We start from the raw sequence: 17,561 nt of genomic DNA on the forward strand, positions 1-17,561 counted from the left end.
TTTTGGTCTTTATGTATCAGTTTCTCAATGATAGAATGGGTTGGATTTCAGAGGAGAGAACTATTGTAGCTTGTACTTGGACATTTTCTGGAAATCGAAGGACACAATTTGCAACTATTATCTAGGAATTCATGTGCAGTAAGTTTGTGATGTTATTTTTTCTCTGTTATAGTTTTATATGAAATATATTCATCTTCTCTTTCCATTCATCAATTCTTAAATGGTTTTCCTTATAGTTTATACACACAATTCTTTGCATAAAGCTCTATTTTGATGGAAAAATCATTATCATGTGTTACTTTCTTTCTTGTTTAAAGGATTCATGTTTCATGCTCATTAAGACCTTCTGCTGCTTTTAAACACTACACTACACCGATGAACCCTAAGATCCATCACAAAAGTAATGCTACCTTGCTCCTTTATATCTTTCCTGTTCTAACCCTTTGATCCTCTGACCTAGCTACCTGGTTTTTCTCCCTTATCCAGCAACAAAACCCTAAATTTTCCAAAACCCACCTGAGCCTAGTTATCTAGCCTAAAATCCTTTACATCCTAGTCATCTCTTGGCTGTGATTTCATAGAGAAAACCCTTTATGGTTTTGTAGGGTTAGCTACCAAACTAAAATCTTGGTCTGTGGTTACCTCTATCGATCTCCTCATTAGCCTGGGACATTGGGGAGGATAACAGAGGGCATGAAAACTAGGGAGTGCTGAGGTGTTCTAGTGAATGTAAGGTTCCCAAGTCATGCAAAAATGTAATTCTAGTTGTGAGGTCATGACTACCAAGGTGTGTTAGGGAATGCTATGGCTTGCTAGCATGTGTTAGATAGTACGAAGACATGTCAAACAAGCTAAGATGTTCCAAGTTCCAAGACATGCCAAGATGTAAAAGGGTGTGACAATGCATGCCATGGGCAACGAAAGGGAGGAACAAGTTAAACTACAAGGAAATGAGCACATAATAAGGTTAATAAGTCATCAATTTACCTTTTCCATCAGGGGCATGCTAGGCACACCAATAGTAGGTGCCAATATGTGCCAAGTGCCAAGTGTCAATGCATTCTAAGTGCCAAATATTCCTTTGTTTCTTCTCATAGAGTTTCCAATAATTTATCTCAAATAAATTTAATATAAACCATTCCAAAGCATACCAAGTCATCTCAATGCATGTCAAGCATGCTAAGACTTTCCAACTGCCAACACATTCCAAGTGCCAATGTGCGTCAGGAGTGGCATGCATGTTATGAAGTGGCAGATCATATCGAAGAGTGCTAAGGTGTGCTAAAGAGTGCTAATGCATGCTGAGGAGTGTTAGGGAGTACTAGGACAACACAAGGGAGAACTACGTCAAAATTCATGGAAGTGAATGAATATGAGGGTGTGTCGGGGAGTGCCAATGAGTGCTAGCTGTCATGCCAAGGAGGGAGTGACAAGGTATGCTAAGCATGGGTAATGCATGTCAGGGAATATCAGGGAATGCAAAGAAGTGCTAGAGTGTACTAGGTAGTTTTGGAATGTGCTAACATGCGCCAAATAGTTCCAAGGCATGCCAGGTGCTAAGACATGCTAGGATGTGCAGGGTGCTAGAGTATGCCAATATGTGTCAAGGAGTTTCAAGGCAACAAAAGGAATAACCAAGCTAAAATGAAAGGAAATGAACACATATGAGGGTTAATAAGTTAGGACTTTATCTGTTTCAAAAGGGGCATGCTAGGCACACTAATAATATGTTCCAATACATGCCAAGTGACAATGTGTGCCAAGTGCTAATGTTTGTCAATGCAATATTATGCCAATGTGTTCCAGGGCATGCCAACAGATGATAGGGGGTGCTATGCTATACTAGGGCATGCCAACATGTGCTTGGCATCCTACTCATGGCAAGATGTTCTAGGTACAAATATGTTCTAGGTACAAAGATGTTCCAAGACATGTGAGGTGCCAAGGAATGTTAGCGTATTGTTCCAAAGCATGTTAAGGTGTGCCATGAGTGTTGAGGAGTGCTAGGTCTCTCTCATTAATAGAATTGATAGAGCTTGATTATGTATTAAGTAATATAGTTCCTACACACACTAGTGGAACTTTATTTAAAGGAAATTTACTAGATAATAAACCTAATAGAGATGAATCATGTGTTGACTAATAGGAAAATTATATTCTTATGACTTGAGGGAAATGATACATACTAGTTACTTCTTAAAAAATTGACTGACTATTATAACCACTATGACCTTAGGCACATAATGAAAAATACTCCACAACAATGGTCTTAAATCGTTGTCTTTTGAAAAAAAATATAGTAACATGTACATAGCGTCATCAAAAAATCATTAGAATGATCAATGATAATGAACATTTTTTGACCGTCACCAAAAGTAACCAAAAAGAGCATTGGTGAGGGTCAATAAAATATCATCACTAGAAGTGTCACCAAAGAGAGAACTAGTGATGGGCCTTTAACGACCCTCACCAAAAGTGTCACCAAAAGAGAGAATTAGTGATGGGCCTTTAATGACCCTCACCAAAAGTGTCATTGAAAATGGCTTTGGTGACAAACCTGAAGGGAGCATCACTATATACACTTACAACAACGACTTTTTAAAGACTGTCACCATATTAGACATTGGTGATGAACCTTAAAGGTCTATCATAGGCATGAAGTGTCATCAAGAACTCATTGGAAAGATCAATGATAATGAAAATTTTTGACCGTCACCAAAAGTAACCAAAAAGATCATTGGTGACGGTCAATAAAATATTGTCACTAGAAGTGTCACCAAAGAGAGAATTAGTGATGGGCCTTTAACGACACTCACCAAAAGTGTCATCAAAGAGAGAATTACTGATGGGCCTTTAACGACCCTCACCAAAAGTTTCATTGAAAATGGCTTTGGTGACAAACCTTAAAGGACCATCACTATATACACTTACAACAATGCTTTTTTAAAGACCGTCACCATATGCAATATTGGTGATGGACCTTAAAGGTCTGTCACAGGCATGACCCTCACCAATGACCTTTTTTCTTGTAGTGAACTATAGTACCAAGGTTAAACATATCATGACTTTGATTTTATTTTTACTTCTTATGCCGCACACATATTATATGGTTTACATACATAATTGGTAATATCAATGTGCGATGGAAATAGATTAATGTGACACCTGATTTCCAGCATAATATGGCCTAATGGTGAACACTCCCAAGTAAACCTTAATGGATTTTCTCTACGCTCTTTTGTCATTTTGATTTCATTTTCTCTACATGGGACTCACTAGCATCACTCTGTAGCAAACCCTATCATATTTTAAGTCTTTCCTTCTAAATTTCATTGCGAGTGATTATGACTACATTTCCAAGGTTGGGGTGAAATTGAAAAAGGGTTCGTCTTATCCACATTATGGTATGTTTCTATTGCCTTTCCTAGAACTTTGAGTTTCCTAATTGAATTTTTATGCTTATACAACATAATTACTATTACATCCTCTTTATCTAACTTAAACTTGTAAGTTACAGTTCGTCACCCTTTTTGTGTAGCGATAGTGTTCAAAAATCTAGTCTTTTTGGTTTCAAGAACATTTCGTCCCTAGAGGTAAGTTTGGGTTTACCTCGGTAGTTTGTTTTCCTTGGGAATTTCCCTCTTCATGTTAGGTATTATTTATAGTTTCCTTGATTTGTTAGGCACACACAAAGGAAACAACAAAGTAGAGTTGAGGATGACTCCTAGGTTTGGCATTCTGAGTAATGTCCTTTACCCCCTGTTCATTTTTCCGTTCAATATTTTTTTATAGGGTAACTAGCTTCAGGTCAAAGAGACATTTTATTGTTACTATTTTATACTCAATTAGATTTGGAACTGTTGGTAGAATAAGTTTATTGTATTATCTTTCTTACAAGGGAGTTCCAACTACAACATTCCGAATGATCTCATGTGGATATTCTAGTGTAGGTAAACCCTAGGGATTTTTTTTCTTTGAGAATGTTGATCAACTACTCATAGGTGAGGTTTTATCCTCTTGCATGTTTCCATTATGGATCTTTACCAATTTTAGGCTTAGAGTGCTGATAAAACCCTAATTGCATGACTTAATTACCCTACAGGGAATTTCGAAGAGTTAGGAATCCTTCTATGAATTTTGTAAAGCATAAGAAGGGGAAATCTCAACACTTTGACTCTAGTTACTTATTACAGGTCAACACACTCTTATTTATTGTTTGGGTGTCCCAATAAGACATGGAACTGTAGTTAATTTTATATAATGTTCTTTACTTTTGTGATCCCTCAAGTTTTTCCTATCTTAACATATCAGGTTTACTTGTTTGCTGTTGAGGAATACCCAACCAACAACCTTCTTAGGTACACATTTTCTACTTGCCTCGAATTGGTACCTTACTTCTATATATTTCTTTCCTTTGGTTTATAACTTAATTTCATCATTTTTGTTTGTGGAACTCATGGAATGTAAACATCATGAATGTTCATTGAGTTATGCATGATTTTGTATTTCTCTTCCTAGGGGGGCCTCAATAATTGATTGAAAGTCTCACTTTCAAGCTGGAAATTCTTACTCCACTTCGCTGCCTTATGGATGGTAACTTAGGTTTCTCGTTTCATTAACCATAGTTTCTTGTTATGTTCATTGTTATCACGGTGTCAAGTCCTATACATGGACCCATATTAAAAAGTCAATAATGGCATGTTAGTTTAGTTTCTTTTAAAAAATTGTACAAGGTTCTCGATCTTTAAAAGAACCATGGGTTCCTTAGAATTTCTAATTTTTTTCTCCCATTTTTAATGAAATCATTTAGAATTTTTTAGTTCTTTGCTATATTGTTTTCTTCCCTTTTCCCATGTGATCCATAGTGATATATTATATCATGTGTAGGATTTCCTTTTCTAGTTGTCACTTTAGTTTTATCATAAATTTTAATGATTTTTCTGATTCTATTCCTACTTTACTCACATATGAAATATTCTTGGTCGAGTGCACTCTTGTGTATATTTAAATTTGGAAACTAGTTTTTGCTTAGATTATTATAATACCTTCACTTATGGTATATTAGTTATGGAACCATTGTAGGTTATGGTGACAACAATTCTCCTAGTCCTTTAAATAAACTAATTCTCTTCAATTTGCATACTGCATGTTGATGACTCATATCTAGAATCGTTGGGACTCCAAGATTTCTTATTCAATCATAAATCCTTACATTCAGTTTACATAGTAATTATCATTTAATTTCTCACTTTATGCTTATGAGCTTCAGTACAATTCTTTATAATCATGGATTATACTACATGCACATCAATGACTCATTTTTTCATAACTATTACAACTTGTAGCTAATAGTCCCTCCATGAAGGAACAAATGTGGAGTTGTCATGTGTACATTTGTAAAGTGTGAGATATAACTAAGATATATTTTGCAGATCTCATTTTAATCTTTACACTTTATTAATCATGGCACCAATTATTGGAGAAATATGTTAAGCACTTCATTTGGAAATAAAGGAAGAAAACATAATCTTATACAACTGGATATCAACTTCTTTAACGTTTTTCCACTAGGCAATTCTCTTATTATTATTATTTTTGTTTTTCTTTCTTTAAAACTAATACAACCAACAAATGAAATAAATTATTTCATTATCTCAACACATATTAACATTAGTTCGAAAATAATCATACATGCATGCACCATGTATTCTTTTTTTATTCTCACACCTGTGTGTACACTACTAAACTCATAAAGTCTATTGTATATGCATGGAATGATAGTTATATAAATTCATGCATATAAAAACTCTTTCTTCTTACTAATTTCTTTCCAATTCCTATGAGAAGATATTTATCATTGAACTCAAATACTTGCATGCATAGATAAATTCATATACAATCATTGATATACATAGTCTATTTTTCCATGCATTTTTTATGAGAGTTGCACATGTTCATCAGTAGCAATTTAGAGAATATACATGTACTAGGCATGCACCACTAATCCTCATACAAATGTATACGACATACATTTATTCCATTAATATACATCTACATATAAATTATCCTTCAACATCAATAGTGAAACACAACAAAAATATAATTGTAATTATTGTTTGGAAAATACATAGGTAGCGAGCATGTTCATCCCAACAATGAACTACCTCTACCACTTTGATTCACAAGTGGTTTATTTTATATATTTTCTTCCCAAAAGATTTTAGGAGCATCATTGTTTTTGGTCTGCCAACCTTTTTCCTAGGCCATTTTGTTTTAGTTTTTTCAAAACAAATTTTTTTTAAAGCATGTCTTTCTCTCCCACAATGCTTTATTCCACCCCACATAGTGTTTCTCTCCAACTAAGTGATTAACGTAATATTTATCTCCCATTATGTTAGTTTAATTTATTTTATTTATTATTATCTCCCAAGGATTTTTAGGAGACGTTTAGGGAATTTCCATCATGTGGAATTGACCACAAAAAACATTTTCTAAGCTGCAAAGAGTTATTCTAAAATCTAGTGCTATTTCCTGAATATTTCCAAGAATTTTATTTATTAACTAAAATAATAAAACAATTACATAATTAATAAGTCTTATCATGACTTCTATTGCCATTAAATCCAATAAAAGCTCAATGTCTAAAAATAGTAAATTTTTAAAAATTAGAGACATAGGGATGTTACACGCACCAAGTATTATACAATCAATCTATTTATAAAAATAAAGTGATTTAAGAAATGAACCAAGGTATATTTACAATATGTAATGATCACAATAGACTATGTCCTAAGTACACACTAGCAAATGAGGAAATGCACCGGGTCATGGGCCCTTGCTAACCAACAACGTTTCCTGAAAACGAATTTATCTTAGATCAAAGTGAAAAAAAAAACATATATCCAAGTACTAGAAAAAAAATTATTATAAAAATCCATAGATTACATGAGGAATGATACATGAGCGACCCAAGTGGCCACAATGAAGGGTTACAAAAGAATAATTTGTCTTTATTCCCACTATTCACTAAAAAAACTCAGTCTAAGATCTACTTTTATAAAAAACTAATACACAAATTACAATCGTATCTCGCATCACTTGAGGTCATATTTTGAGTAATATCTAATGGGTCCAATGATATCAACACTAATCTCGAAAATAAGTGAAACAGAGTTCCAAGCTAGGGTTGATTGTCCACATTCTTGATATAGAGTTGTGAACAAAAGCACCCCAAAATAGGCCACATATCCTTAGGTTTGACCTTTTGAACTGGTATGAAAACTACATACTCCATGTGAATATGAATTTCAATGCAATTGGTGAGAGACAATTTTCGAACTCATCCCAAGAGAACCCACATGTACATCCCAATGCAGAAGTGCACTTGCATATCCAATGTGGAGCTTATTTTTCGAAGACCTACAAGAGGTGTAGGACCTACATCAAAGCCTCATTAGAAACCTAATAATTATTAATCTCTTTAAAAGGGATTCAAATACCATATATAATAAGTATTAAACCAAATATTTACATTAAGATCTCTGCTTAGAATCACTCCCTACATTATGCATAAAAGAGGGTTGCAAGGAAATGAAAATGGGGGTCCAAAAGGATAAAAAAATTGGTAGGTTTTAGAAAAACTGTCGTCAATTCCATTCCTCTACAAAAAAATTGAAATACATAAAGAACATTTTGTAGAGGAAATTTCTAGATATTCTTCGCAAATTCATTACATGGGTCATCTTTTTTAAAACCCAGATAAAAGTATTAGACATGTAATGCATACATGATACATATTAGCTTTAATAAAAAATATTAATAAATTAATATTAATAATATCTATGATTGACTTAGTAAATAAGTGAAACCCAATAAAATTATATAAAGTAAAATTAATATTTAAAAAATTATAATAATTAAAATTACTTTTACTCAATAAAATAAAATAATTTCACAATTTCTTATTTTTTTAAATAAAAAATTAACTTCTATAGAGCATGATGATAAAAGTACATAATAGAAACATAAAAATTCAATAGTTATAATTAATTTAATGCATAGTAAGTTACATGAGTTGGATATTATTAAGTATATTATCACAAACCAAGCTCACTGCAAGAACTATGTAATACAACAAGGGCAGTGGTTGTCGTGCAACATAGTCCTTGCCTCTATATGCATTTGTTCTTTGCACATGCTTCATTTGAATAGCCACCTCTGCACATGCACAACCACCTTCACAAAACTTTCTCTACTATTCAAAGTTGTTATTAATTGACGTCGGTCCCAAAAGTCATGGGGAGGAAGCATTCCTTGCAAAAATACATTCATAAATAATAAATAAAAAGAGGATCTGTATATTTATTATTTTAATACAAATAATGCTATAAATAATATTCTTTAGATATAACATTATTAAATAATCTTTGTTACAATTGGGTGAACATAATACTTTGAAATATGTGCATAGGATAGTGTGTGGAACAAGGAATTGTTAAAATACCATATTTGTATATGCAAGATTGGTGTCATATAGTCCCAAAGGCAGGTGTTTACATGCTCATAGAATTTTCGATACATGGCTGATCTATTTTTATACTAAAGTAATTATAATATGAGAATGTGATACCCTTTTTCCAACCAGAGAAATAGAGGCAAAACATCAATGGATGATATGGTTTCATGTATATCAAATTTGAATTGTTTAGAAAGTTTGGGATCATTCTCCCACACATAGATTCACAAGGAATAGTAATAATAATAATTGACAACTTGTTCACCCCAACCCCCCACCTGATCCAGGCCTGTGCAAAGAACAATCCATATTGCATTTTGCACTAAAGGATTTTATTGCAAATATTGTAATTATAAATAATGCATATCTCTATATTTCTAAATATCACTAGTGATTAAGTAAACGTTGTCTAAGATGCAGAAAAAAATATGTACAATGAAAATATTAATTCTTCCCAAAGTTTCGGATCATTCTCTCACACATAGCGGCACAAGGAAGCATAATAATATTAATTGGATATTTGTTCATCCTAGACCTATGCAAAGAACCTAAAACTACATCAATTCTTGCATCATTGAAGAAAAGATTTTTTTATGGTTATCTTTCCAAAATTAGGCACATGTGTAGAAGTGTAGAGAAAGTCAAGTGTGTGGAGGAAGATTTCAAACATTCATTGTGCAGATGTGGCACTCTACAATGAAGGATTTTATTGTTAATATTTTAGTATTAAATAATCCATATTTGTTGTTTGCAATAGCATTGAGGCAAGTGGTAGAACCAAACGATATTATTTGTAATATTTTAATTATAAATAATTCATATCTCGATATTTACGAATACCACTAGTAAGTTGAGTAAAGGTTGTGAAAAGTGCGGAAAAATTTCTATACAATGAAAATATGGATTGTTATGAAAGTGACAATTTCTCTCCCACGCGTCGCCATACAAGGAAACATAAAAATATTAATTGGATATTTTTTTCTACTCCCCTGTCGAGCCTATGAAAAGAACCTGTAGTTTCATCAATTCTCATGTCATTGAGAAACATCCTTGTTTAGGGTTATCTTTTTGAAATTAGACATGTGAAAAAGTGCGGAGGACATCCATTGTTTGGAGGAAGCTTTCAAGCATTGATCATGTAGATATCCAAACTCCATACTAAATGATATTATTGCTAATATTTATTCTTAAATAATCCATATTTGTTGTTCACAATAACACCGAGGCAAGTAGTGCACCCATACAATATTATTGGTAATACTTGAATAATAAATAGTGCATCTTTATATATTTCAAATATCTCTAGCCAAATGAGTAAAGGTTGTGTGGAGTGGGAAAAAAATTGTATAATGAAAGCTCTTGGCACAATGAAATATTTTCACAAAAATTTCTTCACATAACAATTGTAAGCTATGTTTATGGTTAGTTTTGTGAAATTAGACATGTGCATAGGAGTCTGAAGGAAGTCAAATGTGTGGAGGAAGCTTTCAAGATTTCATTATCTGGGCTTCCACCTCCACACTAAAGGATTTTATAATTAATTGATTAAGGTTGTTCTCTCATAATGAAATATGTACTCTTATGTCAAAATAAAATGTGAAATAACATAATGATATTAATTGGAGATTTTTTCATCCCCCTTCACCCCACCCCCTACCACTAAGTCCTATGCAAATAAATTGCAACTACATCAATTCTTGCTCCATTAAACTACAAAAAAAAGAGCAACTAGTACAGGATTTTGTGGAAGCCCCTATAAGAATAGCCCAAAACCTTTTATGGCAGAGGTCGGTCGGCAGATGTTTTAGAGGATGGCTTTTTAATGGTGCATCTAAAATATACAAACGCACCAATGCTTTATTATCCATACAAGTAGTGGTGTTGAAAATAACATGGTGCACCATTGATAATTTATTTTTATAAAATAAAAAAACACGGTGTGCTACATAAGATCATGCAACAACACTTGAATAGTCGATTGCACCAGTTCCCTTCACATGGTAAAATTTCTTGTTGCATACTAGTAAGGAGCACCACTATAGTTTTAAATTTCATAGAGATGAGGTGTTATTTCCAATGAAGCCCTAGCACATTAAAATTAACAAAATGTGTCGAGGCATATTTTAAAGAGAACCTCTCAACGATTTTTAAATTCTATAAAACTAGCAGTGTAATAGTAAAAAAACAGCACCAATGTGGTACCTATATAGAAACGCCCCAAGGTGTCTCAAGAAAAGTACTACGATATTTTTAAATTAAAAAAATGTGGTGATTTTTGATATATCCCACATCTATGAATTTGAATAAATTCACTAGAGGAGGGTTAAATAAAAAAAACCCTCCCAACAATAATTTTCATTTTTACAATCTACATTGTGGGAGAGATCTGAAACATCGGTGCCACTCTTGCAACATGCAAGCACCCTGACATTGGTGCTTCTCTTACTCACCATCATTTCGTATTGTTCTCGTTGTTTTTTCTTTTTTCAAACCATCCTAAAGTTTTCTTTTCTCCATTACGTGTTTACAATGCCTCCTCGATGACAAAATGTCTAGGTAATTTCTATGTTTCTTTGTAATTTAATTTTTTAGTGGATTAGAATTGTAAATTAGGCTAAAATTTCCACTATTTTTCAATTTTGTTTCACCACATGGTGTGTTCATACATTCATCTCGCACTGATAGCAGTGCAACCTATAATTTTATAGGATGTAATGAATGTTGAAGCATGAACATAAGGTGCCTCTCTTGTTGCAATGTGTTTTGTAAACTAAAACACATCAGGATTGATGTGAAATATTGTATGTCAATACATTAGATTGTACATTAGATTTAATATTTAAATTTACAGCCATAACTCGAGGCATTTGATAACCTGAACATTATGTACTAGTGAAAAAAATTTATCCATGCAAACCAGTGCACAAGTTTTCTGCGCCGCTATCAAAATTTAAAATTGTGAACCAAGAGTTGTGTGTTATACTTATGTGTGCACCAGTAGTGACACATTTATAGTTGAAAGTACACCAGCTCTGGTACATGACTGTGTTTTGATTGCACCGTTTTTTTTTAGATAGAATTTTTGTTTCCATATTTATAAAGACATGTTTCAATTAATTAAAAAAATTGTGCTTTACATATGAGGTTGATGTATTTTATATGTCAATCATGTAGCAGAGACATCAATAGAGGGAGAACTAGTAGGAGGAGTTACAGGTAAACCCATACAATACAGTTTGAACATGGTATGCCAAGAGAGAGGGAGAGAGAGAGAGAGGTATTTATATCCTCACCCTATTATTGAAATGACCCGATCTCTCTTCAGAAGTGTAGGCCTCCTAAAGTACTATGAGGAGGCTACATCCCTCAAGGTACACTCTGTACTGTCAGCACATCTACTCTGTCGATGGAATGTCTAGTAGAAGGATTTTCATGTTAGTCCTATAGCGTGGTATAGACCCACTGAGGAGGACATCTACTTTATCACTCGCCTATCTAGGAGAGTAGAGGATTTTCCACAGTGCCATGATGTCTCCCATGGGGTGGCAGTTGGGAGTCATCTTGCATACACTCAAAGATATGTTGGACCTCATGTGGTTTGTCTATCATATTCTTAGGTTCGTGGTGGATAGCTAAAGATTTATTCTTTTGTTGCATAGGTGGTAAGTTTCCTCTCATTATTAGTCACCATGATTGCACACTGTATTTATGATGGGAAGCGCATCAGTTTCCCTCTTTTGTGCTATGTTGATTCTTTTATTCAAGTGCCATGTTGCATCAGATGGTTTGCATTTTTTTTGAGGTCATTTTGCATGGATTTAGATAGATGCTGTGCAATGAGACATCGAAGGGATACCTTCCCTTTCACTTCCAAGAATTTTTGTTTATTTTTGAGTGGTTTCGAGAGACGAGGCCTACATTTAACCTTTGCCCTCCTAGGTGGATCACTGAAGTTTGGATGCACATGTTAGGGCATATGATGCCCAAGAGGAGCATGTCGACATATCCGGCCAGGAATTATCCCAAGGCACTTGCGTTACTGGCTAATGAGGATGACCATGCATTTGTCATGTTGGCATTTTTGTAAGAGGGAATGGATTAGATAGGGTGCCCCAACATCTTCTTCATAGTGGTTGAGCCTCCAAATGATATAGGTAATATTAGTGTTTTTTTTAAGTTAATCAACTAGTTTCATTTTGTTGGTTTAATGAATTCGAGTAAAATTTATTCTAGTATGTTATTCAACTTGTTTTATTAAATTGTTTGATGAAATTATCTAATTATTTCTATGTACTATATATCTTATAGATATTGACACATTTTATGGGGACATGCCTCCTTACACACTAGATGTCAGAGGATATGAGGAGAAGGGCAAGGCCCAAGAGGGTGAGGAACATCCTCAGGGGGGCATGGGCATCTGGGGTAGTATGCCTAATTTGTGACTTCATATTGACTACTATGGAAAATTGGCTAGAGTTTCAATTGATGTGGGAGTCTGCCCTGACAGGCCTAGAGATATCATCATGGATCATACTTTCATGTATTTGTACATGAAATATCCATGAAAGATGTTGTATCTTATATGGCATATCATCTGAGCTAGTATGGTACTAATAATGATCAGGGATGTAGGTCAGCATCATGAAGCTACATATACATAAAATGAGGGTGGTGATGGTAATGATCATGGTAATGATCATGATCATGATCATAAGGGTGGTTATCATGATGCTTCTGGTAGTACCACCCCATTAGATCATGGTTGTTAGGGTGTTAATTATATGATGAGATGTCAGAGCTAGAGGATGTGCCTCATGTTTCTCATGACAGAGTAGACCAAGCACTTCCTCCTCCACCTCAAAGTTCACTATACCGTGTTTAGGGTGTAGACGTAGATGACCATCCATTGTATTCTACGCATGTAGACTATCCACCTCCTTCTCCACATTAGCTGAGTTTTACAAACGTACATCATACAGTATTTGGCCATCCATCATCTTCTACTACAGACCAGCCTAACACTACATCTCCTTTATCAAATATTTGATTGCACTTATTTGACTTGATTTAGTTATTTGACTTGTTTTCATATATATATATATATATGGTACATTTTTTTTTCCATATCTATGTACTTAGTTTATATGTTGGTGGTGATGTGTATATCATTAGGTCATGTTAGTTACGTTCATTCAATGTGCTTGTAGATATATGTGTATGTTATAGATCTCCTAGACCAAACTTCTTCTCCGACTATCTTCAAAAGGAAGCACAATAGATCGCGAAACTAAGACACCAATGTCCCAAGAACCAGAAGAGATGAAGGAGATGCAAGATAAAGGAAGTTGGAAGATTGTAGAGAAAAAAAAGAAAGCTACAACACCAATCTCACCAAGAAAGATGAGGAGCCAGATAATTAAAAACTAAGAAAATTATAGGTTCGATAGACCAATTTGGTCTCAGTGGATGTTAACCATCATCATCATCATCATCATTAGTTAGTTCACATGATATTTATATTGATTTGAGGATGTGTATGATGATGATGTTAGATTAGGATTTTTGTGTTTTTTTAGATGTGATCACAATGATGATTCCTTGTTAGGTTATTAGATTTGTGTGCTAGCTAATGACATTTATATGCGCTAGAGGTATATATAATTAGATGCTAGAAGTGAATTCGAATGTGTATCCTAAATGATTTTTCTGACTGTTAGATGGTTATCATCATGATGTTTATTTTTATGAAATAATAATTATTATAGATTATGTATTGGTGAACTCATATCAAACTTTTATATATGAAATTGCATGCAAAATGACTTACATTAAAAAAATGAAAAGATATTTTTATAAATTACAAATTTCAATATGGTTAAAACTATGATTGTAAAATTAGGCTTCTATGGATTTAGGTTGGTATAATATATATGTACTTGACATTGACATATTTTATTTATAATTCGCGTTCTCCACATTAAAATGTTAAACTATGCCCCCTCATAATATTTTCATGTATGTATACATTTAATTATTTTTATTATTAATATTTTGTAAAATATTACATATCAAATCCATATTAAGCATTCAAAATTTTACAAATATCCCTCTTACATTGAATTGGAAAGAAACTATTAATAGAATAAGAATTCTCTCAATCTTTCTCACTAAAGTGAAAATATAGGAATATTTATATTTAAATTACAATACATTTTCTCTATATAAAGTGTCTACAAAATTATGTTATTTAATATGGACATTGAAATATTTTAGTTATGGTGGTCAGTGAAATATTTTTTGTTATATATATATATATATATATATATATATATATATATATATATATATATATATATATATTAAATATTACATGTAAATGGAACATAAAATGAATTACACATAATGTAATATCAATAATACTATTTCTTATCATGTGAAAAAATTGTATTTCTTCCTTCTAGTAAAAGGTATATTATATATATTTTTACTCATTACATTGCTTCCTCATAATAAAAACTATTTTTCTTGTTACTTTATATCTCTATATAAAGTTATATAAGATTAAGGGGTAAATTGAAGTATTGTAATTATGGCCAACATTAATTTTTTTTGTTATTACTATTTTTAATTTGTTAATTTAAATTATTATTTTACTATATTTAAATGTAACATTATGTGACAAAATCTCTCCCATGTTTAACTATAGAGCATCTCTCAATGCAATTCATTTAGATTCAATATAACTTAATAATTTCTATTTTTATAAAATTTAATTTATTGCTAAAGTTATGAGATTTCCAGGCAATTTAGATTTAATATTTATTGAAACTCTTACCAATTTAAATTAGAAATTTCTCTCTCTAAAGATGAGGATAAATAAATATAACATGATAATGCTTCATGTGAAGTTAATAGTAGTTGGGGATTTCCTCTATTGGAAGTTCTCCCTTAAAGAGGAATGTAATTTTTTTTTGGCAATAAAGAGAACAATCAGATGCTATTTTGTTTCTTTATTTGTTATTGTACTACTGGTTTAAATTTAACACTTTTGAATAATAAATTTGAGCTAAATAATACAAAAATGATAATAAATTAGATTTAAACTTTTGATAAATAATATATTTTATTATTTCTTAGTGAACAACTCAAAAAGAAAAATCACATACTTATAACTAGATAGTCACTAAAATTCATGTTCTTCACATTTACCCTAGCTAAAATTACATTATGTTCACAATGATAAAAACACATTTACTTTAAATAATTTAGCCATAAATACATTAAAAAAAATAGATATGCATTTCACATAATCTAAATAGGAGACAAAAATGCCTCTTAATCACCATCACAAATTCGGTGCGCTTGATATGTTCCTATTCTAGAAGGGTTGTGACCTTGAATCCTTATTATCATAGATAATGTACATAATTGGAAAAACTTAGTTTTAAGTACTATAAAAATGCTTTCACTGCAAAAAAATGTGTAAAAACATTTGTGAAACTTATCAATTATATTATAAAATGTCAACAAGATGAATAAAAAAATAATATAATTACCGAAATAATGACAACAAAAACATACAAAAATAGTAAAAATGATGAAATAACAAATAGATATCACTTTCCATAGTCATCACCCTAATTATCTTCCTCACTTGGCATGATAATATTGTTTTTCTCAAAAATATGTTTTGATCTAGGCTTGTGTCTTAATATGAACCACCAATCCCTATCCAACACATCTTGGTAAAAAAAACCTGGTTGCATTGTTTTGGGAAAACATAAGGCTCCCTAACTTAATGCCACATATTTCTAGAGTTGATAAATATTAGCCCACTATCGTGATCTTTCTTTACATTATTTCGATCAAATGTATCCAACCAATTGCAGCTAAAACTAACACATTGGAATGAAGAGAATTCCACTTGAATGATCTCTCGTATCTTTACAACATAACCTAATGTCCATTGCATTAGGTTTTCATCACGGTAGCTAGCACGACAAGATTGGTCAAATTTGAATTCCACTCCAGGCCCTTGTGTCATGCATTCATAATCAACATCCTCTGTGTGAAAATGACGTCCAAATGCCCATATATGTGGGAACAAATGCACCTATAAAAAAGTGAAAAAATCACATTGTCATGTGTCTAATAACCCAAACATATATATATATATATATATATATATATATATATATATATATATATATATATATATATATATATATATATATATATATATATATATATATATATATATATATATATATATATATATACAATTCAAAGGTGTAGTATGAAGTTAAAATTGTACATAAAAGAGAATACAATTACCAAGTTGTTGCACGCAATCCTTATGTTTAGTGAATATCCTTTAGCACATGGGAAATGACTGGGTGCACCGTATTTCTCTTTGAATTGATCAAAAACCAAACTGTTAGGGACTGTCATTGGAATATTTTCTTTTAAATGATGAATATAAGGCATGCTTATGCCATTCAACTGTTTGGATTCTTTCCTGTCACTGTGCCATTTCCTTCTCTTCTCTTCGTACGATGTGATCCATAGTTGTGTCGCTCCCATATTATAAAGAATGAATTTGTTGATGGATTCAAAAATTGAATTCAATGATGACCAAATAAAAACTAAAATATATATATTTAGTATGTATGAGATAAAAATATGCATTAATGTGAATTTCAATGTTAATAGTTACTGTGTAGTAATTTGACAAATGATAAGGTCGCACTTACTCTTTATATGCACCTCTTTCCATTTGTTTCGAGAAACTCCCCTTCTCTTTTGTCTTCATCCCCTTCGTCTTCACAAATAATCACACCTGGGGTGTTGTCAATATGATTGATGTACTCACTAGAATAATAGAAATAATCATTTGATATATACCCCTCTACCATATACCTCGCAGGATTTTCCCCTCGTCAATCAAAACCTTTGAATTTCTTCATGTACCTCTCTAAGAAGAACATCCAACGATAAGAAGACACCCCAACTAATTCAACCTCATCTACTAAGTGAATTAGAA

Source organism: Pinus tabuliformis, chromosome 5_1, assembly GCF_031772625.1.
Source record: "Pinus tabuliformis cultivar Carrire ecotype Pingquan chromosome 5_1, CPIR1, whole genome shotgun sequence".
NCBI lineage: Eukaryota > Viridiplantae > Streptophyta > Pinopsida > Pinales > Pinaceae > Pinus > Pinus tabuliformis.